This window comes from Balaenoptera borealis (genome assembly GCF_965194805.1).
Source record: "Balaenoptera borealis genome assembly, chromosome: 12".
Classification (NCBI taxonomy): domain Eukaryota; kingdom Metazoa; phylum Chordata; class Mammalia; order Artiodactyla; family Balaenopteridae; genus Balaenoptera; species Balaenoptera borealis.
The window spans coordinates 29184223-29208023 of NC_138869.1; the positions used below are offsets into that span (position 1 = coordinate 29184223).

Here is a 23801-nt window from a genome sequence, read left to right on the forward strand (position 1 = left end):
CAATATCACACCCTCAGGGAATCCTTTTCTAACCCTCTAATGAAGACACCCCATTTTAAGATCTCATCACCCCTGCACCTTTCATTGGACTTAATATAGTTGCAGTATTATATTTCAATATGTAATTATCTGATTGTTTGTCATAGGCACTGGGCTCTCAGCAAACACAGGGAGAGGGTCTGTTAGGCTCATCATTTTTTCCCCAACACCTGGCACAGAGCCCAGTGCAGAGCAGTTTTCAATAAATAGTGACTGAAGGAATGAGTGAGAGAATTCATTTACTAGCCTGGCAAATCACGCATATAATCATGTATATGTAACGATAAAACTTCCTCTAGCACGTGTTATTCTAAGTATGATCTGCGGGCCAGGAAAGAAGCCTAATCTGGAAGCTTGTTGGAAATGCAGACTCTCAGGCCTCACCCCAGAGCTACAGAATCTAAAGATGCACTTGAACAGAATCCCCAGGCAATTCATATGCTCATCAAAGCTTTAGAAGTAAAGACCTCTGTCTACTCTTCATCAATCCCTCTGTGTGTGTGTGTGTGTGTGTGTGTGTGTGTGTGTGTGAGAGAGAGAGAGAGAGAGAGAGAGAGAGAGAGAGAGAGAGAGAGAGAGAGGAGAGGAGAAGAAGTGGGGGAGGACGAGAGGGAAGAGGAGAGGAGGGAAGAGAAGAAAAAGGGGAGGGGAGGGGATGAAAGAACAGACAGTCACTAAATTTCCTCGGTAAAGCTGTGCTTGCTTCCACAATTCCAGGTCTCATTACATTCCCACTACAAGCATTTTTACAAATATTACCATTTCTAAAAAACAGCTGCATTTTCATTTTTTTCAGCCCCAGCCAGGCTGCTCTTATTTCCTATTCATATATGATTTTTTCCAGAAGGCTATCTTGGCCTCAGTTGAATAATTTATTTCAGAGACTTTACATCCTACAATATTCTCTAGAGGAGACAGAAACACCATCTGTGCCCACTTTTGGAAAAACAGCCCCAAACCATGAAATAGGGGTGTCATTTTAGTTACAGAGTTGCAAAATTTGGATGCCTGCGTGTCCACCACAACCTCAGAAAAGAGGAGAGAAAACTACACATCAAAATCCCTTCTCCTATAATAGCACCAAACCAGTCCCACTCCAGCAACCCAAAGAGTTTATAAAAATATGCATGGTACCCAGCTGACCCCTGGAAAAATTACAGCCTCGCTTTTTCATGAAAAGGGTATTATTTTTAGAATGTATTCCCATTTTTGAATGGTCAAGCCCGTCCATCGTTGGATAATAATGTGCAAGAACTCAAAGAGATTCAGCGAATGGTTCATTTACCTGTGTTCGTGACTCTACATTTTGTGGGACCCAATTTCAAAAATTCCCTTTGCTATGGTGTCCTCTGTTCCCAAAGGAAGAAATGGGCCTGGCCAGAAGCAAAACACATTTCACTCAGTTGGGTCCCCCATCCCGTTGGTGCAGTGACCTTGGCAGGACCTAAGTCTGAGAGCTGTTGGTTATCAAATGGCATCTGAATTTGCTGCTGCATGCTCTCCTGTAGCTTCTTACCTGCCCAGGACTTTCTTCTGTCTCTCTCCCTTCTGTCTCCTACAGATGTAAGATACACATATACTTTATTTCTGTGCCTCGAGAAATAAAGTAGCTGCTGAATCTATAGACTTAACCCCTAAATTGGGTTATTTGGGTTTAATCCACTAAAGCGTGTGGGTTTATTCATCCCATAAAGACTACCAGCGTTTCCTTACAGTGAATGAGATTTAAAGATGTTAAATAATTTGCCCATGGTTACACAGTTAGCACGTTTCAGAGGTGAGACTTTAAGCCTGGGATTTGCGGTCTCATTTGGCATGCAACAATGAGTTGTGTAAATGAGGCAGTGTCCCACTTTTAATGAAGATTTTCATTATTTTATGTTGGCGTCACCAGAGCTAACACAGTGATAACCCTGTGATACTTTGTATAAAATATTTGCTGAATTAGACATTTTTCTGACCTCTCAGCCTGCTATGGAAAACACATATAGGATGATTGTAATATAATATATTAGTGGTTGCCTGAAGTGTTGTCAGAACACTAATAAGGCAGTGGATTCTGCTTGGGTGGAGAAGATGGTGTCAGGGGAGGCTTACAAACAGGAGAGGGTATGTTTTGGAGCGCTTTAAAGAGTGACTAGGAGCCTCCCAAGCTGGAAGGGAAGAAGCATGCCAGATGGAGGGAACAGGAAGACCAAAGACGCAGGTATAAAAACATGAGGAATTCTGAAGAAATGATCAGCCTGTATTGGTGGTTCTCAAAATTAAGTGTGCATTGGAATCATCTGGAGGCTTGTTAAACCACAGATTGCTGGGCCCAATTCCCAGAGCTTCAGAGTCAGTAGGCCTGGGTGAGACCAAGAGTTTGCGTTTCTACTGAGTTCTCAGGTGATGGTGATCCTTCTTGTCCGAGGACCACACTTTGTCAAGAGCCCTGTTCTACAGAGAAGAGTCATCTGGAAACCCCTACAGCGTGTGTGTATATGAGAGGCGTGCCAAAGCCTGCAAGACTCACACCAAAAGAAAATTCCCGGAAGGGATGAGGATTTCTTCTTTTCCTGCAAGGAGTGGTGATTAAATTTTACTGTTGGTTTTGGGAGCAATTCATGCTGAAGCTGGCCAGTGGGAGGAAAAAGAGAAACCACAACTCAGGACTGAAATGAAGGCCCCTGGGATTTTATTGCGTTTCTGCCCCATCAGTGCCCCTATTCACTAGCCAGTGAGGGCCTGCGGCTACAGGAGCTGAAACACACTGGCTCTTTTGAGTTTGTGACCAATTCACTGGGAAGATGACGTTTTTCAGAGCTCATCCTCCCGTTTTGGTTCTGTGGCTGCTGACCAGAGGTGAGTTCCTGTGTTTATCTCCAACATGCTCTGTTGACCGCCAATGGCCCTGAGGAGTGGGGTGGGGGAGGGACATGTCGAGACGCTCTCAGATGCAGAGGATGAAAAGGGTGCCGGAATGGCAGGCTTAGCTGGATGGACTGGGACAGATGACGTCCTTGTGAAATTCTTCCCTCTCCTCCACTTCTAATTCATTACCATGCTTTGCTTGTCTTATTTTCCAGCATGGAAGAACGTAGGTTGCATCTGCCGTTCCTCTCCAGTCCCTTCAAATGAGGGGAACAGCTCTAAAAGTCCTGCCTCCATGGCTGGGATTGCTCCCTCTCAGCTCCTGACCTTCCAGGACAGGTACCAGCTAAATCTGGAGGTCACATTTGTCCAGTAATTAGGGAACATGAGACATCTAGCGCCACACCCCTGCTTTTTCTTTTTTTTCTTTTTTTTTTTTTTTTACACTAGGTTGCTTTGCCAGTGGAAAACCAACAGCTTTGTGTATGACAGTCCTACCCGGGGCCCTTCCAAACCCCACCGTTACTGCCAGGATTGGCAGAGAGGAGTCGGAATCCCCAGTCAGAGAAAGAGAAAGGAAACAAGATCATGTTGTTCAGATTCTATGTCTTAGCTTTGTTTTCAGTTCTCATGCAATTCCCCATTACTCTATTGCAGTCTTCTGGGAAACTTCTAGAAATCGACTTAGTAGTCCACTTAGTTACTGGCCGATGTGGTGCTAGAGAGGCTCACTTTTCGTTTCGGAATTTTCATTTTCTTGTTGTTGGCGCCAGGAAGGAGGAGAAAGAGATGTTGGTCTAAAAGACAAATATGACCTGAGACCAGGTGAGCCTGGTATCAGGGGTGGCACTGGAGGCCCGTGCTCCATTTCTTGGGGGGATGGGAAGTTTATTATCGGTGTCGTTGATGAGACTCTGGCCTCCTTTCCAGAGATGAAGTCTTTTTGTCATCATGTCTATTGTCCCCCACAAGTGCCCAATTAGGAAAGATTGCCTCAACAGAGGAGGCTGATTAAATTCACAGATATATTGCAAAACCACTTGGGGAGTTGTGGAAAATGAATTTCACTGCTGCGCTTCCTTGCGTTAAAAAAGGAAAAAAAATATCAAGCTGCAAGCCTGCACCTTGGATTGTCCGTCTGTTACAGATCATAAAACATCCATAACCTTGCACACAGTTTATTCTTCTCCAGAGAGGCTCCAGATGCTTCTTCCAGGCTCCCTAAGGAGGTGATGGCTTCTGTGTTCATAGGACACAGGGAAAATGCTAACCCAGGAGCAGGATAGGGTAGACACAGGCCTGCTGCCCAGGTAGAGGTCAAAAGAGAAAACTTTGCTTTGCAAAGCTTGCAACCAGTTTGAGCAGGCAGTCCTTGTTTTTCATTGGGTCCCAGGAAAGCTGCTGTTAGTAGGCATGATGGAAATGAAATCTGATTTTTCGCAGAAGCGAGGACAGCACAGAGGAGACTTTCCTGACCCCTAACCTGATGCACAAAATGTTACAGAAATAACTATAAGCACTACTTTGAAACTCTTCAGTTTCTAATGAGGGTATTTAAGACATACATCCCATCTCCCCACCCACCCAACCCAAGTCTTAGGTTTTACTTATTTAAGGCAGCATTTCCCAAATTGTTTTATGCAGAACATAAACTTCACAGGATGCCCTGGAATAAAAGGTTTTATGGCAGCAAAATGGGACCACTCTGCATGCTATGTGCCCTTTGATTCATACTCCTTATTAACATATTAAAAATAACAGCTAACTCTTATTGGAGGTCTATCTGAGCCAAGCATTATCAAGCACTTTTATATTTTATCTCAGCAAGTCTTCAAAAAATAATCCTCTGAGGTAGATACTAATTTATCCCACCTACACATGGGGAAAGTGAGGTTTGGAGTAGTTAAATGTCACGCAGTTAAAGGTAAAATGTAAATAAGGAGCCAGGTTTCAAATCTACTCTCATTCCCAAGTTTAGGCTCTTAACCCCTAAGCTTTATCACTTTCCCACTAACGATATAGATACTTTCTCACATTGCCTTTTTTCATTATTACTTTCTTACACAATTGAGTCCATTCTTAACTGTATAAGTTGGTCATCTTTTGTGGGTATCTTTAATTTTTTTTCATGTCATCACACAGAGCCACTTGGTATCATTTTAGATAATATCTTCTCTAACATCAAGCTTTTATGCTCCGGTCTCATTTGGCCTTTGTCTGACTGCTTCATGCATGCTCTAGTGGATTTTCATCTGTATCTTTGACAGTTTATGGATAAACAAAGATGTAAAAGAGACAGGATGTGTCTGAGTTTATTTATCCTGCCTTTGGCAAGGCAGTCTTTGTCTGCAAAATGAAAGTAGTTAAAAAGCAAAAGTAGGATTAAAAAAGGATACCCACAGTATATATGTAGTTAGCTCTTGTGTTGTGTGGGGTTGAGATTTCTTGCACTATTGGGATCTTAATAACTAGGAGATAAGTTACTTGAGGGGTCGGGGAGAGGTGAGGAGAAGGAGAGACAGAGAATGATGCTATACCCTTCAGTTTCACCCTGAAGAAATTGTCCATTAAACATGGGAACTGGGTTTGTTTGCTAATCACCTTTCCAAAGCATGGCACTTGCTCAGGAAATGGGCTTTCAGAGAGAAGAGAAGGATGTGAGCTATTAGCAGTGGTCCTATCTCTCAGCAGGGGTAGAGCCAAAAGGTAGTAGGAGTGATGTTCTTGGTTCCATAAGATTGCACAGGGTACCTAATCTGCTCCATCACGCTCAATCCCAATTAAGTTGGCTTCCTCCACTGTGTTCTCTGAGAGTCCACATGAGATAGGGTTACCCTCCCTTTGCCCCCTTGATCAATCAGAAATGATTTCATGAGCATCTACTCTGTACTCAGCATTTCCTTTGTACACAGGCCAGTTGCCTGATGTGGCTTGGCTGACGTTTGAGGAAGTTTTTTGTTGTTGAAACTGTGCTTAACGTTCTCCGTGGATTATCTCCTTCCATATCCAGGACAGTCTTACAAGAAAGAACCTATTATTAGCTGCAGTTTATGAAAGAAAAAACTGGGGCGGAGAGAGGAGAAATGACTTGTTAAAAGACACACAGCTAGTCAAGGGGCAGAGCGGGGATGCTCACCTCACTTCCTTGAATTCTAAAGCCCGTGCATTTTATGACTGTCAAACAGCAGATTAGTGAATGGGAACTCCTCCACCACCGTTCTTCTCATGAACAAAGTGGTTTCTGTTGAGGAAATAAAGAAGAGAAATGCTTGGTTCATATATTAAAAACGAATGTTATCAGTAATCAGGTGAGCGGGACCTCCGATGCTGCTAGGAAAAAAAAAGTCAGGAAATCATTTATTTTCAGAAAAACACTAATTACAGAGATATAAATTGTTCTGGGTAAAGATGCCAAGAACACCAGTGTTGTCTGCAGCCTAAATAGACCTTCTCTAGTTTGGCTGGGATTGAAATATTAGAATTTGCTCTTCATTCCTCCAGTCTTAAAAAAGGTACTTGAAATTGTTCTGTAATATTTAATTCTTTCAGATAACACATAGAGTCAGCCCACTTTTAAAAACTTTGGTGAGCACCAGTAATCTCTTAGGTTTACAGAAATGCCAGTGAAGGAGGAAGTGAGAGGTGGGGACAACTTTATTCTTCTCGTAGGCTGAAAGCTTTAAATATTAAGCAGAAACTATTTAGCAACAAAAAGAAATGAGCTCTCAAACCACAAAAAGACATGGAGGAAACTTCAATGCATATTGCTAAGTGAAACAGACCAATATGAAAAGGCCACCTACTGAATGATTCCCACTATATGACATTCTGGAAAAGAAGAATCTATGGAGACAGTAAAAAGATCCGTGGTTGCCAGGGATTGGGGAGGAGAGAGGGTTGAATAGTCAGAGCACAGAGCATTTTTAGGGCAATGAAATGATTCTCTGATACTGTAATGGCAGATACAAGTCATTATGCGTGTCAAAACCCATAGAATATACGTTGTAAAGAGTAAACCCTAATGTAAACTATGGATTTTCGTTAATGATAATGTTGTAATATTGGCTTATCAATTATAGCCAATATACTACACTAACACACTAATGCAAGGTGTGAATAATAGGGGAAACTGGATTGGAGGGGGCAGGGTGAGGGAGTAGATGGGAATTCTACTTTGGATTCATTTTTTTCTATAAACCTAAAACCGCTTTTTAAAAAAAAAAAAAAAAAAAGCCTATTTTTTTAAGCAGAAGAGAATCGCACTGTTTTTCAGCACCATAGCTTCTCTGTAGATGATAGTGCCTTTTGGAGAATAAAAATAATCCCCTCAGTGCATAATACCAACTCAGTGCTCAGATTGTGACAACGGAGGGATATATGAAAGGTCAGTTTAAACATCTCATTGGGTTGGAAAAACAAAGGGGGCTTTGTGTCACAGTAGTTCTCGTCCCTCGGAACTGTGGAGATGGCAGGAGATAAAACAATACTCTTTATCACCAGCAGATTAACTAGCAAGGACATATTCTTTCTATTTATCCTATAGTCTCCTAAGGACAATAGGCCTTTTGTCCTTACACCTGTTGCAGGGGAACGGAGCCCTTGACTGAGACCTAATGGGGTTTATGGGAGGCCATGCAGTTCAGATTTCTTAGTTGTGTCTCTGGCAGGACATCCCATTTCATAACATGCCTTCCAGCAAAGGAACTTGGAGACGGAGCCCTCAGCATTCAAAGGGAGAGAAGCAGATCCATGGTTACTTGAGAAGAACGACAGAGTATAGAAATCCATGTTGGAGAGCAATACATGTGTGTGGCATGTTCTCGCTCCTAGCCAGAACGTCCTGCTCTTTCCTGGTCCTCAGCTTCCTACTCAGCACCAAGCACAGGGTGAAGGCTCTACAGAGGTGAGACTTTGCTGGATGAGTGAACCTCCAGGACTTTGCTGAAGAAAGGGAAACAGCAAAATGATTCATCAAAATGAACACCTGATTTTTTCCAGCTATTTCACTACAGTTTCCAGATAAACGTCTATAGGCACGTGTGTGCGGATGGCTTTCTGCATTCTAAATCCTTGTTTGGAATGGGATCTGTTGGGGTTTTTGACTGCCTTCTTTTGGGAACAACACTCCATTCTTCTTTGGGGCAACCAGCCTTCCACTTATTCTTAGTGTGTGAAGTTTGAGTTGAGTATTTCCTCTTGGCTTGAGGAAATGGTCTGTGGCCTGGGCCCAGTCAGTCAGAGAGCTGTTTCCCTTGGCCTCAGTGAATTGAGAGTCAAGCTGGACCCCTGAACATCCCACCTGGGATTTTGCTGGCATGATTGGAAAAGAAGTGTTGTTTATCTGCTGGCGTTCGAAATTGGTAAAATGCAAGCCTAGAGGTACTAGTGGACTTAGTTGCCACCACTTGGGAAAAATCTCATTGAAAATAAAGCCAGAATAGAGGAAAACTGAGCTGAAAGATGGAGAGAGAACAAGTCTCAGTGAAAATATTTGAGCAACTTGAACCAGCCAAGCTTGAAGTCAACACATTTCCTGGACCCTTCAATGAAATGGGCTCTAAATTCCCCAGATTTCAACCATCTTATAACGAATTATAATTTATGACTGTATCCATTTGGGAGATGGGAACTTTATTATCAGTACTCTTATACTGAAATTCTGAGTCTTTAGTGCACTTTCATATGTCCATGTCCTTCAGATTAGGATTTAGTAGGAAAATCCTAACTGGGAGATGTACCGTCCAGAGCCTCCACCACTTCCCTCCGCCTAATCACACCTCCAGATGGAAAAAGATACCATCCGAAATGAAGGGTCCTTGAAATACCTCTTCCACATCTCAACAAAAGGAAGAATTCTCCTTTGTTGAACATCTCGTTTCACATAAACTCTAAATCTTTTCATGGCTTAGCAAAAGTTGGCACGTGGCAGAGTCCTCCTGAACAGATTGAGACATTAGAGACTAGGCCCTTGGCCATGCCTGCAACACGTTCTGAAGACATGGCCCATGTCCCCTCTCCCCTCACACTCAATGTGCCATTAACACTAGGAGTACAGCTCAAGAGGAAGGTAGCTTGTACTTGAAAAATAACCTTGCAATTCATGGATGGGTTTGAAGGATGAAGAGAAATGCTCTGTAGCCCTTCACCCAACTCTGGCCGTTAATATAATAAAAAGTAACATCTCTTGCGTGCTTCTGTACCAAGCATAGTTGTAAATTCTCTCCTTGCATTATCACTTGTAACCCTCACCTACTACAACCCCATGTGATTGATCATACTCCCCTTTTTATATTTGAAGAAATGGAACCGAGAAAACTTACAGAACCTGCCCAGGATCACTGAGCAAGATTCAGACCCAAGTAGCAGGACCCAGGCTTTCAATTACAACACCATATTTTGTGATAAAGAATAAAAACAGTGCCTGGATCATGGCTTTAGACATTGTGAAAGCCAGTGTTAGGATCGGAAGGAAGCTATCATGTAGCCCGATAGAAAAACTGAGATTGAAGGAGATAAGCCAGTTCCCCAAAGTCACATAACAGGTTAAAGAACCGGGCACTGAAATCTAGCCCTGATGCCCCAGTTCTCTTGCAGTGCACACCTGTCCTTTGAGGACGTATACACGCTGCACCAAATATCCAGTTACTCACCAGGCACCTATTGTTAAAATTCTAAAATATGTCCGGACCAGTTAGCAAGTTGTACTGTCCTGAGGCTATTTCCTCTCTCCCCTCAGGATTCCTGGACCTCCCCACAATTCAGAAATTAAAGGGCTAATGTCTGTCTCTGTGGCCGGCTTCATTCTCATTAGTCAGTTCCCTCCCTCCGTTAAGTAGCTTTAACACAAGCCCTTCGTGAACACAGAAGCCAGCACACAGACTGTTATCCCTCCAGATAATGGGAACTTCTTGGGTGAGTTGCAGGCCACATCTCAGTCATTTGGGGTAACACTGCTATCTCAAATATGAGATAGATGACAGCTAATCGTGCCAAGCGTGCCCAAGACAGCATGAGGGGTCCAGAAAGGAGAAAGCTCAGCCCCAGCATTTGGGGACTCTGTAGAGGTCTTTTCATGCCCTTCCAGGTGTTTGCTAAGACAGATCTTGCCCATAGAGGTGAGGAGTTCAGGGTACCTGAACTGTCAGAGGCAAGAGGAGTCTTGCCCCCTCTCTCACTTTCCTTGTTTCTTTTGGGAATGGCAGAGGCATTCCTCAAGCCACAGCAGCCCCACTGACAACAAATGGGAAATACCAGGAAAGCAGCTTTTGCCAGCTGCGCAGACGGCAGGCCCAGGTTCCTTTTGAAGTCAGTGGGAGGTAAACTGTTCTTTCTCACTCTTCTCAGCAGCAGCAGAGATGGAGAAAGGAATTGTTAGTGGAAGGGAGGCTCTGAGGCACAGAATGCCCAGCTAGAGTCAACTGATGGTGCGCTGCTAGCCAGCCTGAAAACCATCTAGGTCCCAGCGGCCTGCGCCCATGAGATGGTGGTTTGCAGAGGACTCACTCGGGCCATTGCAATATCCATGCCCCTGTTACGCCTTCCCAGAAATCTGTTTCCGTGGTAGCCACAACTTCTTTGTATAATGTTTGAAGCAAGAGATATTACAGTGGCTGATAGCAAATATAGAAAAAACCAGAAAGCTCCCCATCTCTTTCCTTTGCATCTGGTGATCTCCTTCTCATTCTCTGGATGTTTGCTTACATGTCATTCCGCATTCCAGCCTCTCCCCCAGGACTAAGTTAGCATTCCCCTCGCACCTTATGATTTCCTTGTTGTAGCATTTATTCCATTTAAAATTATTTGCTTAATGCCTGTCTTCCCCATTAGACCCATAAAACCCATGGGGACTGAGATTGCATTATTACTCTTACAGATCCCCAGGACCTAGAAGGATGTTATGTGTAATAGTGAATATTTACTGAATAATGAATGACCACTGCAGGATCTTGACACCAAGTCCTAGCTATTTATGGAGGGTGCCTTTTTTTACTGAAGTATAGTTGATTTACAATGTTGTGTTAATTTGTGCTGTACAGCAAAGTGGTTCAGTTATACATACATATATATATATATATATATATATATACACATTCTTTTTTAATATTCTTTTCCATTATGGTTTATCATAGGATACTGAATATAGTTCTCTGTGCTATACAGTAGGACCTTGATGTTTATCTATTCCATACATAATGCTTACATCTGCTGACCCCAGCCTCCCACTCCATCCCTCCCCCAACCCCCTCCCACTTGGCAACTACAAGTCTGTTCTCTATGTCCATGAGTATATTTCTATTTCATGAAAATGTTCGTTTGTGTCATATTTTAGATGCCACATATAAGTGATATCATATGGTATTTGTCTTTCTCTTTTTGACTTGCTTTACTTAGTATGATAATCTCAGTTGCATCCATGTTGCTGCAAATGGCATTATTTTGTTCTTTTTTGTGCCTGAGTAATATTCCATTGTATATATGCACTACATCTTCTTTATCCATTCATCTGCTGATGGATATTTAGGTTGTTTCTATGTCTTGGCTATTATAAATAGTGAGTGCTGCTATGAACATAGGGGTGCATGTATCTTTTTGGATTAGAGTTCTGTCTGGACATATGCCCAGGAGTGGGATTGCTTCATCATATGGTAACTCTGTTTTTAGTTTTCTAAGCAACCTCCATACTGTTTTCCATAATGGCTGTACCAACTTAGATTCCCACCAACAGTGTAGGAGGGTTCCCTTTTTGGATGGGGCGTCTTAACCACCATTAGAATATGTGGGAAAGGAAGTTAAAAATAAATAAAATCACCCTTGCATACATCAAGTTCTTCAGCTTCACCAATTCGCAAAACACTTTCCAGTTTGTCTTCTCTTCCTGTTTCTTTTTTGGGGGAGAGGGTAAATTATTTTATTGTTTTAATAAACCATGCTCTATTTTAAAGAAAATTTTTAAGAGGAGAGCTTGTAAATGCAGATGCACATAATTAATCTAGTATTTTAGAAGTATTCATTATTATTCATTAATCTTTGGGGTAATAAAACCAAAATAAGCGAGTGAACCAAAACTATCAAAAAAGAACAGATTGAACCTTATAAAGGATATTTGATGGGGTCTCAAAGGATTCAGAAATCTGCCTTGTTACTATCATGATATGTTTGGTTAATGATTGAAGTCCTTAACAGAGTGCTTGCATTAGTATAGCATAAGGAGCATTGGTTTTTCGAGAGCCATTTTTAAAGATTACTTAATCCTGGATAGGTCTGTTTTGGGCATCTCATATCAAATCCAAAGCGAACTTTAAAATAAAATTGATTTCATTACCTCAGGTAAATTATACATCTCTGGACTTAACATGTAATCTAGTAAAAAATTCTCCCAAGACTATTCTTTTCTTCTATTTTTTGAAGTCCATTCTCTCCTACCCCATAATTTAAGGAAACCTCCATTTCATGTATTGTAATTGGAGCATAAGTGAATTTTCCTCAAACTGGGGCGTCCACAGACCAGTGGGGGATGGCTTACCTTTTCTTGGGGTTCTGTGAATTCCCTATGAGATGTGTAAAGGGATGAAAGCATACACTGAATCATGCAGATGAACATTTTTAAATGAAATATGGCCACATGATGTCGATACCTGAAGGTTTTCAAATATATTGCAAGTTCTCTCATACTCCTCCCTTCCAAAAGAAGATTCTAGTTTTCCTTCCCGTGGATGCAGACAAGACTTAGTGACTTGCTTCTAATGAGCAGAATGAGGTAAGGTGATCTCGCATGACTTCCAAGGCTAGGCTGGAAAAGGCAATATGGCTTCCACCTGGCTCTCTGTCTTGGGGCACGTACCTGGGAAGAAAGCGAGACACCATTTAAGAAATGTGGCTTTCCTAAAGCTGTCACGCCACAGACCCAATGAAGAGATTTCATAGATGCTGGTAGAGGAGCCCCAGCTGTTCAAGTCTTCCCAGCCCAGCTGCTGGGCATGCGAGTGATAAAGGCCTCCAGCCTCAGCCACCATCTGACTGCAACCTCATGAAAGACCACCCCTGCCTCCCAAGCCAGAACTACCCTGATGGGTTCCTGACCCAAAGAAACCATGAGAGAGAAGTGATGATGCTGTTCTGAGCCACTGAGTTTTGTGGTGTTTGTTAAAAAGCAAGAGATATCTACTACGGTGTCCTTCTTTGCAGTTGGGTTTATGATACATTGGAACCATGTATTTATTAGAGAAGAGAAGAGAGGCAGACTTAATATATGCATGTCAAGTGAGGGGTAAAGTAGTTCGAATAGAGGAAAGTGACAGGAAAATGGCTCATCACCCCCAACTTGATGTTTGAGGAGGGCTGAACTCAAAGGAATCTTTGTTCAGTCAACTCCATACTTGTGTCGCAAGCAGTTACAGGGCTCCAGCAAAACATCAGCAATTCCATTTAACAAATGCAATCAATTTTAATTGTATTGGCTTGGCTTGGCTTTTATTTTTTCCTCTGATTCCACTTAACTATACATCTGCTTATATCTAGGTTTATATGTGTGCATTTAAGTAGCATTGTGATAAAATCACTGGAAACACCAGCAAACCACAATTTTTCTTTCAAAGGAATCTTAAATTTGAGAATCAATGAGGGAGGATCATCAGGAAGGCATATGTGTCTATGACACACTATCATCTCATTCACTGTTGCCAAATGAAGTAATACCTCCCACTATGTACCCTAGAACATTCTTCATAATTGTCCATACATATAATGGTTCAATTGTAAGGTTAGTGTATCTGTCTGTAAGTCTCCCAGTTTAAGTCTTATGTTTGAAACCCATGTTAGTGACAATGATGTCTTCAGTCCTTGTATTCCTAGTACACATGGCCTGACTTTTTTCATCAGCAATCACTTTCTCTTCCTGTTTATCAGTTTCAGCTAGAAAGTGGCCACCTGTCTTTGTAGTGCCCTCGACTTCCCCAACATAAATTTTTGAGTAGGGAACTTAAATGACATTTTAATTCAGACCACTATTAATGTACCTTCCAAATCTATTCATTCATTCATTCTCCTATTATCCTTAAATTAAAATATAGAAACAATTTATAACTTAGGTTAATATATTTACATGGGTATTTTTGTCTTACGGGGATGATTGACAGACATAACATAGCTTTCTGTTATAAGCTGTGACACATATCTGAAGTATTTTCGTATTTTAAAGCAGTAGATTATTCATTATTATAGTAACAGTATCAGTCATATCTTGCAGTCTTGAAGTATTTGCACAGTACAGTGTTAAACATTTCATCTGTATTATTTCATTTAATCCACACAATTTACCTAATGACTTATGTAAAATTGCCAGTTACAGTGGCTTGGAGGGATGGTCATTTGTCCAAAGTTAACATAACTGGAAATAGAGGAACTAAGATTTGAACCCAGATAAATTTTCCCTTAGCAACTCAGTTTTGTAACTTTTCTAAATTCTTTTGACTGTTTGTACTTTGTTTACCATATTTCAGTAAAGCTAAGTTGTCATCAGTTGTGAGGTGTTCCATTATTTATGAGCCAATATGACAAAGACTGATACTTAAACTATGACATAGCACTTTAGCACTAGAATTTTTATTTTATAATGATTTGAAAGTGCTCTATTTAATAAACAGACCTAGTTAGACATATGTTTTTTTAATTAATTTATTTTTATTTATTTATTATTTTTGGCTGCATTGGGTCTTCGTTGCTGCGCGCGGGCTTTCTCTAGTTGTGGCGAACGGGGGCTACTCTTCATTGCGGTGCGTGGGCTTCTCCTTGCGGTGGCTTCTCTTGTTGCGGAGCATGGGCTGTAGGCGCACGGGCTTCGGTAGTTGTGGCGCACAGGCTCAGTAGTTGTGGCACACAGGCTTAGTTGCTCCACGGTATGTGGGATCTTCCCAGACCAGGGCTCGAACCCTTGTCCCCTGCATTGGCCACCAGGAAAGCCCTAGACATATGTTTTTATCAAACGTTACTGTTGTGCATGTATAACATGGAAAGCATAAACAAAACAAATGGGAGGAGGTATTTTCTGGAACTTCCCATTAAGAGTCTGGTTCTTCTGAATCATTTTGCAGATGAGGGTCGTTAGGGACATTCTACAGTGTCATCCTTCATGTCAAGGAGAACATTGATGATGTAGCATTTCTGAAAAGAATGTTCCATTATTGGGTCTGGAATTTTCTTCCAAGCTGCTGTCATCCTTTCCAGAAGTTTTGATAAATATTTGCAGGCAAAGTTAATGCCTCTAATTTAAATATTTAAAAATGCACATCATAGAGTCAATGGAATATGATATTATTATGTTTCCTGCAAACCATGTTAAAAAATCAACTATCCACAAATTTAGTATTTTACAGTGTTTTAGTTATACTAGGCATCTAGGTTTAATATCAGACTTTAGCCTGATGTATATTACTATACATTTATGTTGCTTTACTTACATTATGTCCATTGTTTTGAATGCTTAGAGATACGTCAGATACCAGTTTAAATTCTTTGCATGTGTTAACTCATTAAACCCAAGGAAGTGGTATATTGTCCATTGTATCAATAAAGAAACTAAGATTTAGAGAATTTAAATAATTTATTCAAAGTCACATTGCTTCTTAAATGACAAAGCCAGAGTTTGACTTTAATCTCTGCGACACCAAATTGCATTCTGCTAACTGCTTTGCAGTATTACCGTTCACATAAACACACACAGTTGCAGTATGAGAATTGGTAACTAATATTAATGATCCTTCTTATGTGCTATGTAAATGATTTCTACTTCCCTTAGCCTTCCCTTTGCTTGCACATGAGTATATAAAGTACCCTACATGTGGATTTTTATTGACTCCTCTCTCCCTGAGGCCAAATGTTAACAGTAACCCTTCAGGGACTGATATGGTGGTAATGGGCCAACATTTCTTACAGCCTGGCAATGCATCACTCCGTGGCCATTTTGCTTTAAAGGTTTCTGAGGGAATTAGCTATAAAATGACCATACTACTGGCCATGTCACAGAACTCTTTACATAGATATAGGTCCATGCATTCCTATTTGCCACTGATCAGAAAATTTAATCTTGGCAATCATTCTCTAGGAAATTAATGTTGCTTACATCACATGTTTATGACCCACCATATGAAAAGGAAGGAATATGTGCAGTTGCTTTATGATGTGCCTGAAGCAAAATACTTTGTTATTAGGTACTGCCCAGTGGAGCCATGCTTAGGTTTTTATCTTGCTTTTAAAAAGAAGGAAGATAATCACAGAGGAACTCTGACCTCATTTTATAATTGGAGGTCAGTGACACCAATAGTTAGCCACACAAGTAATGAACCCAGGAATGACTTAGAAAATAAAGTGAAGCAGCTTTTGTAATGTTAGGTCATGGATTTGGAAACTTTTATTTAAACATTCTTCCCATGATACTGCATCTTTAACAACTCTGTCCAGGTGTTTGGAAACAAGAAGAGGATTGTCGTGTTTGTGAGCCATGCTTTCTTGAGAAAATGTCAGCTTTATGTGAAAAGGCTTGTGAGACACTGTGAACCAATGCTGAGCCAAATGAGATGCACTGTGAAAGAAGATACCTGTGCTTTCTCCCATTTTCTCAAGTCTTGGCATCTGGCACCACCATCCTCCCAGCTACCTAAAGTCGGAGTCATTATTGACTTGCCTCTCTTATTTGGTCCCTATATCCAATAAATTTCTGAGTCCTCTTATTCTCCCTCCACAGTAACTCCCTAATCTGCCTACTTCTCTCTATCCTGCCATTACTTCCAGTTACCACCATGGCCCACCTGGATAACTGCATCGATCTTTGTAATCTAACTGAGGCTTTCTGCCTCTGATCCTGCTGTTTCTGAAGCCAGAAATCTCATCATGTGACTTCCCAAAAACTCTTTGATGACTTCCTGTGGCTCTTGAGATGAGGCCCCAAGTCCACTGTTTAGCTCACAAGGCCCTTAATGATGAGGCCCCTGTTGACTTCCCAAGCCCCATCTCTCTCCTTCCCATGGAGGGCCTTGAAAGGGCCTAAAATATCCTGTCTTTTCAAGTCCACAGTTAGATTTTATACCTTCTTAAGATGACTTCCTCCATGCCCAGGCTTGTGTCATACCTCCTGCTCTGTGTCCTTTTACTTCTTTATGATGATCCCATCACTTAGTTAACTCTATTATAACTACCCACTTGTTTACCTTCTCTACCAACCATGAATTCCTTGCAAGCAGAAACTGTCTCTTGTTCACTGTTGTAAGTCATACCGTATGGAGCACTTGTGGTACAAAGGATGATTTGAAGCAGTACACAGATGCTCTCTTTTAAACTTTTAAAAATTATCCTACATTTTTTATGTTTATATTCTCTTTATAACAAGTACTTGTTTTCTTTATCATGAACCTCAGATGCACAGGATTAAATTAACTATAATCTTTATTCTATGACACAGTCATCATTGGTCCTTTCATGACCCATTTATATTTATTTTGCTAGTTATTTTATACCTTAACAAGCATCTCTAAATTCAATGTGCAAAACAGAAGCTAAGATCGTCATAATAGGCAACATCTAGCCATATGGTACATGGGTTCTGTTCTTCCGCATCATTGTACCTGACCCAACATACTGTGGTCACCATTCTCTCACTTCCTATTTAAATAGTTCACTTGCCTCTCTATTTCTAAACTTTATTTTTTTTTAATATTATGGAAGTTATTTAATAATTCAATTTTTAAATATATTCTACTTTCCTTTTTAATTAAGTACATGCAATTGCATATCAAAACAGAGCAGAAGAGTATATTTCCTTTTCTTATTGAGATATAATTGACATATAACACTATATTAGTTTCAGGTGTACAACATAATGATTTTTTTTTTAAATTTTTATTTATTTATTTATTTATTTATGGCTGTGTTGGGTCTTCGTTTCTGTGCGAGGGCTTTCTCTAGTTGCGGCAAGCAGGGGCCACTCTTCATCGCGGTGCGCGGGCCTCTCTGTCGCAGCCTCTCTTGTTGTGGAGCACAGGCTCCAGATGTGCAGGCTCAGTAATTGTGGCTTACGGGGTAGTTGCTCCACGGCATGTGGGATCTTCCCAGACCAGGGCTCGAACCTCTGTCCCCTTCATTAGCAGGCAGATTCTCAACCACTGCGCCACCAGGGAAGCCCCAACATAATGATTTAATACTTGTATATACTGCGAAATAATCACCACAGTAAGTTCAGTTAACATCCATCAGTCTACATAGTTGCAAATTTTTTTCTTGTGATAAGAATTTTTAAAATCTACTCTCTAGCAACTTTCAAATTTGTGATGCAGCATTTATTAACTATAACTACCATACTTTCCATTCCAAACCTTATTTTCTTTTGTTAGTTGTTTTTAACTTTATAAAAAGCCTACCACACTTAAGCAATATTTGGGGCTTTCTCCACTTAATATAATGTTGCTGAGAGTCCTCTGTATTATTCTATGCTATTGTAGTTCACTTGGTTTGACTGCTGTATTCCATTGATGACTATATCACAGTTTAAGCATCCACTCACCCCTTGGTGGGCACCTGGGTTGTCACCAGGTTTTTGCCCTTGTGCACAGTGGTGCTCTGAACATTTGGGTACATGCCTCTTGTTGCACATGGGTAAACATTTCACTGTAGAACTGCTGTTAAAGAGAAGGTGAATTCATATCTTTTAGAGTTAATACCAAACTAGATTTAATGAGATGGCACCAACTTACCCTCCACCCATAATGTATATGAAAACCTATGGATCCCCAACTTACCCTCCACCCATAATGTATATGAAAACCTATGGATCCCCATCCTCTCCATTACTTGGCATTGTCAGCCTTCTTCATCTTGGCCACTCAGCTATCAGGAAAATGGATCTCACGTGATCTTGATTTGTATTTTCCCGATCACTAATAATACTGAACATTTCTTTATGCATCTATTGTACATATGTGTTTCCTCCCCTGTGAAATGTTTACTCCTGTTTTCTGCCCATTTTTCTCTTGGATTGGTTGTGTTATTCTTACTGGTTTGTAGACATTTTTACATATTTTGATAGCAAGTCTTTAAAGACTACATGTACTTATTGTAGAACATCATATTGAAGTTGGTAACTCATCTTTGTAATATCTTTAAGGTATCCTAACAAAAAAAAAGTTCTTAAGATAACATATGTATGAAATTCAATAATACCGAAGTAGATTTCTAGATAACATGGCAAGGAGTGAAATTACCTGTTTTCTTGACGGATGAAGTGGGTTGTGGTGGAGTATAAGTTTTGCCCTGTATTTGAGCTGTTTTTGAACTAGAACCTACTGCTTTCCACACATCCATAAGGTGCTAGGCACATCACAGGCGCTCGGCCAGAACTTACTGGAATGAACTAAAATACCCTGTGGGAAAAGGCACACTGATAAGAACATTTACCCTCCAAGTTGTTTAAACAGATGGCATGTTTTTGAAAGAAGAAAAATTGTAAAAGAAACTAAAGAACAGGACTGATGGGGCTTCCCTGGTGGCGTAGTGGTTGAGAATCTGCCTGCCAATGCAGGGGACACGGGTTCGAGCCCTGGTCTGGGAAGATCCCACATGCCGCGGAGCAACTGGGCCCGTGAGCCACAATTACTGAGCCTGCGCGTCTGGAGCCTGTGCTCCGCAACAAGAGAGGCTGCGATGGTGAGAGGCCCGCGCACCGCGATGAAGGGTGGTCCCCACTTGCCGCAACTAGAGAAAGCCCTCGCACAGAAACGAAGACTCAACACAGTCATAAATAAATAAATAAAAAAGAACGTGAATTTCTTTAAAAAAAAAACAAAAAAAAAGAACAGGACTGATTTCCAGTTGATTTTCATGGTGTTGGGGAAATGGTGTTTTGGGCAGACTATTGCATGTGGTTAGGTTGGGCAATTTTCCCCTTTTCTAAGACAGTATTTTGGGGACACGCTGGTATAGGTGTTTTGTACTGACTCACCTAAAAGAGACTTTTGCATATATTGTGAAAATTCTCTTTGGAGTTAAAGAAAGGGAAAAAATAAGAATTAAATACTGCTCCTCTTACAAGTCATCCATGACCTCACGTCCCCCCAAGTGGACCCACCTCTCTCTCCTTCTTCTTCACTCCTCAGGCACAAAGCAGGACATACCAACAAGGACATTCTGATTTGAAATCATAATGTAAAAATTTTTACATTATTTTTATTCTTACATGATTTTTGATCTTTTTTTTTTTACCTAAAATATGGGGTCAACCAAACTCTCTGAGACTCTTCCTGTGACTACCCTCTACTCAGTGTTCCTATCTCCCATGAGGGCCAAGGCAGAGGCAGGAATACATTGGGTCTGAGGGATGGGGTGAGGATATCTTTTATATTTATATAGTATTGTTTCTCAGTATGAAAGTTAAGTAGTATATTTTTAATTTTATAGCATATTATATTTTATAATACAGAAGACTGTGTCTCACATATATGTAGTATAAGAAATACTATTACTCATACCCTAAGTACCCATCGCCCAGCTTAAGTAACTGAACTTTACCAGTCTACTGCAACTCCCCATATCAATCCCTCTCTCCTCACTTACTTATTTATTCAAAAGCATTCATTTGAATGATTATTATGTGTCATGCACTGTTCTAGGTAATACAAAACAGTAAAATAAAAAACAGACAAAAAGCCCTGACTCCTGGAGCTTACATTTTATAAAAGGAAGCTACCATTTTTAATTTTGGGTTTATCATTCCCTTTTCCATATAAATATATATATCTCCAAACAATATATTAGTTTACTGTTATACTGTCTAGTGTTCTTCTATGCCTTGCTTTTTTTGCTTAATGTATTTGTGCATGAAATGCTAGTTCATCCATTTTCAATATTTCTGGACTTCTGTTACGTAAATACTTCACAGCATATCCATCTTCCTATTTATGGATATTAGGATTATCTTCAGCTTTTTGTTATTACGAACAATGCTACTATGAAGTGGTATCATATGACACATATTTTTGTGTCTGGATTCTTTTGTGTAACATTACATTTGTGAGAGTCATTTCTGTTGTGCATAGCAGTAACTCATTGTTCATTGTTGTATAGTTTGTATGGGTATGTATATACCCTATTTATTTGTAATTATTTCAACATTTGAGTTATTTCAAGGATTTGTTTAATGCCATGTTTATGTACATGTCTTTTGAAGCATGTGTTGTGTTGGGTATTGCTGGGTCTTAAGATATATGTAAGTCCAATTATAGTAGATACAGTCAAATAATTATCCAAAGGGATAATACAGTTTGCTCTCCCACAGCCATTCTGCTGGCTGTGTATCAAATTGTGCTTTTAATTTCCATTTACTTGATGATTAATGAAGGTGAGCAATCTGTAAAAGTTAATTTGTTGTTTAGTATCATATTTTATAAAGTACCAGTTCAACACTTTCACCCACTTTATTCTGTTGAGTTGTCTGGCCTTTTTTTATTGATTTGAGAAAATATATACAGGAGTATTCCTGAACACATAAAGGATAGAACCAATGGCAAATAGAAGAGGTAATAATAGGCACATTTGTCTTATTATCATTCTGAGGTAAAATTCAATATTTCACTTAAATACGACATTATTATAGGTTTCAAAAATTGATTTATCAGAATAAGGAAGTTCCCTTCCATTATAAAATATAGTTTGCTATATTTTATCATGAAAGCAAGTAGAATTTATGAAGTGCCTTTTCTGCAACTATTGAGATAATTATGTGCATTTTCTCCTTCATGCTATTGACATGTTGATTTGTATTGATTGATTTTTGAATGTTAACCCAACCATACATTCCTAGAGTAAATTTGGTTTTTTGTAGTGTAGTATCCTTTTCGAATATTGCTGGATTCAGAATTCTAATACTTTGCTTAGAATTTTAAAAATCTATTTTCTTGGGGAGGGTTTACTTTCTTGGAACATCCTTGTCAGCTTTTGGTATTAAGGTTATGCTAACCTCAAAATCACATTGGAGAATAATACCTCTTCATTCTTCTGACCTCTCTCTCCCATTCCTAATTCTCTCTTCACCTGTATCTAACTTCTATTAAGCCCATTGGTTGGATACTTAATTTCACTTATTACATTTTTTAAATTCTCAACTTTCCACTTGATCCCATTGTATAATATCCAGTTTTCCACCAGAATTCTCTATTTTGTTAATTAATGTTTTAACCTGTTTACCCTGATTATTTTAATATCCATGTCTGATAACAAATATATCTGGATATCCTGTGGGTCTGTTTTTAATACTTATTCTTTTCTCTTGGTTATTAGTCAAGTCGCATCTTTTTGGGTGTTTTGCTATTTTTGTTTGAGTGCTGAACATTGACTTCGAAAAACTGTAGAAATAATTTGAGACTCTGAACTGTTCATTTCATAACAGCAAATTCCATTAAGGAGAAACATAGTTCAGATTTCAGGCCTACTTCCTTGGGATTTCACTCTCTCTCCAGTTGTAGAATTGCAAGTTCTTACTGTATTGATATTGTCTTGTCAATGTTTTCAAATATATTTTTAAAAAATATTTTGTTGAGCTTGTCTAGTTATTCTCAGAGGGAGAATTTGTCTAAAATTAGTATGCTATTGCCAGAAGGGACACCAATTACATTTTTGGATTTTAATTTGTGTTTTCCATAGTTCAAAACAGTTGAGCCTTTTTAAATAAGCTTATCAGCCACTAGTGTTTTCACTTGTGCATGTTTCTATTTACTTATTCATTTTTTTATTGATCCATAGAAATTATATTATCATATGGGTTTTTATTCTCATTATGTGTATTTTAAATTCTTTCTCTCTAGTTACAGTTGTTTTTATTCTTTAATTATTTGTTTTGATGAACTTAAGTATTTTTTAATGTAGTTATATTCATCAGTCTTTTTTGAGCCTTTTATCTTTTTAAAAAAAATTTATTTTATTTATTTAGTTTATACAGCAGGCTCTTATTAGTTATCTGTTTTATACATATTAGTGCATATATGTCAATCCCAATCTCCCAATTCATCCCACCACCACCACCCCCCCACCGCCCCCCCCCTTGGTGTCCATACGTTTGTTCTCTACAACTGTGTCTCTATTTCTGCCTTGCAAACCGGTTCATCTGTTCCATTTTTCTATATTCCACATATATGCGTTAACACGTGGTATTTGTTTTTCTCTTTCTGACGTACTTCACTCTGTGTGGCAGTCTCTAGGTCCATCCACATCTCTACAAATGACCCAATTTCGTTCCTTTTTATGGCTGAGTAATATTCCATTGTATATATGTACCACATCTTCTTTATCCATTCGTCTGTCAATGGGCATTTAGATTACTTCCATGCCCGGCTATTGTGAATAGTGCTGCAATGAACATTGGGGTGCATATGTCTTTTTGAGTTATGGGTTTCTCTGAGTATATGCCCTGTAGTGGGATTGCTGGGTCATATGGTAATTCTATTTTTAGTTTTTTAAGGAACCTCCATACTGTTCTCCATAGTGGCTGTATCAATTTACATTCCCATCAGCAATGCAAGAGGGTTCCCTTTTCACCACACCCTCTCTAGCATTTGTTGTTTGTAGATTTTCTGATGATGCCTATTCTAACTGGTGTGAGGTGATACCTCATTGTAGTTTTGATTTGCATTTCTCTAATAATTAGTGATATTAAGCATCTTTCATGTGCCTCTTGGCCATCTGTATGTCTTCTTTGGAGAAATGTCTATTTAGTTCTTCTGCCCATTTTTGGATTGGGTTGTTTGTTTTCTTAATATTGAGCTGCATGAGCTGTTTATATATTTTGGAGATTAATCCTTCGTCCGTTGATTCATTTGCAAATATTTTCTCCCATTCTGAGGGTTGTCTTTTTGTCTTGTTTATAGTTTCCTTTG

At 39.7% G+C, this 23801-nt stretch overlaps 1 protein-coding gene across 17 annotated transcripts in view; it reads right to left on the bottom strand.

The window, feature by feature from the left end:
- Window positions 1–23801, bottom strand: part of LOC309606953 (uncharacterized protein) — a 431574-nt gene that overhangs the window by 308006 nt on the left and 99767 nt on the right. For 15 of the 17 annotated variants that reach the window (XR_014232129.1, XR_014232130.1, XR_014232131.1 and 12 more), the window contains exons 2-3: window positions 12416–12733; window positions 6029–6133 (exon numbers count right to left, since the gene is read on the bottom strand). The gene's annotated coding sequence lies outside the window, so the exon portion shown is untranslated. Of the gene's footprint in view, window positions 1–2699; window positions 4376–6028; window positions 6134–12415; window positions 12734–23801 lie in introns of those variants that run through there. The other 2 variants (XR_014232144.1, XR_014232135.1) reach the window with 2 other exon arrangements.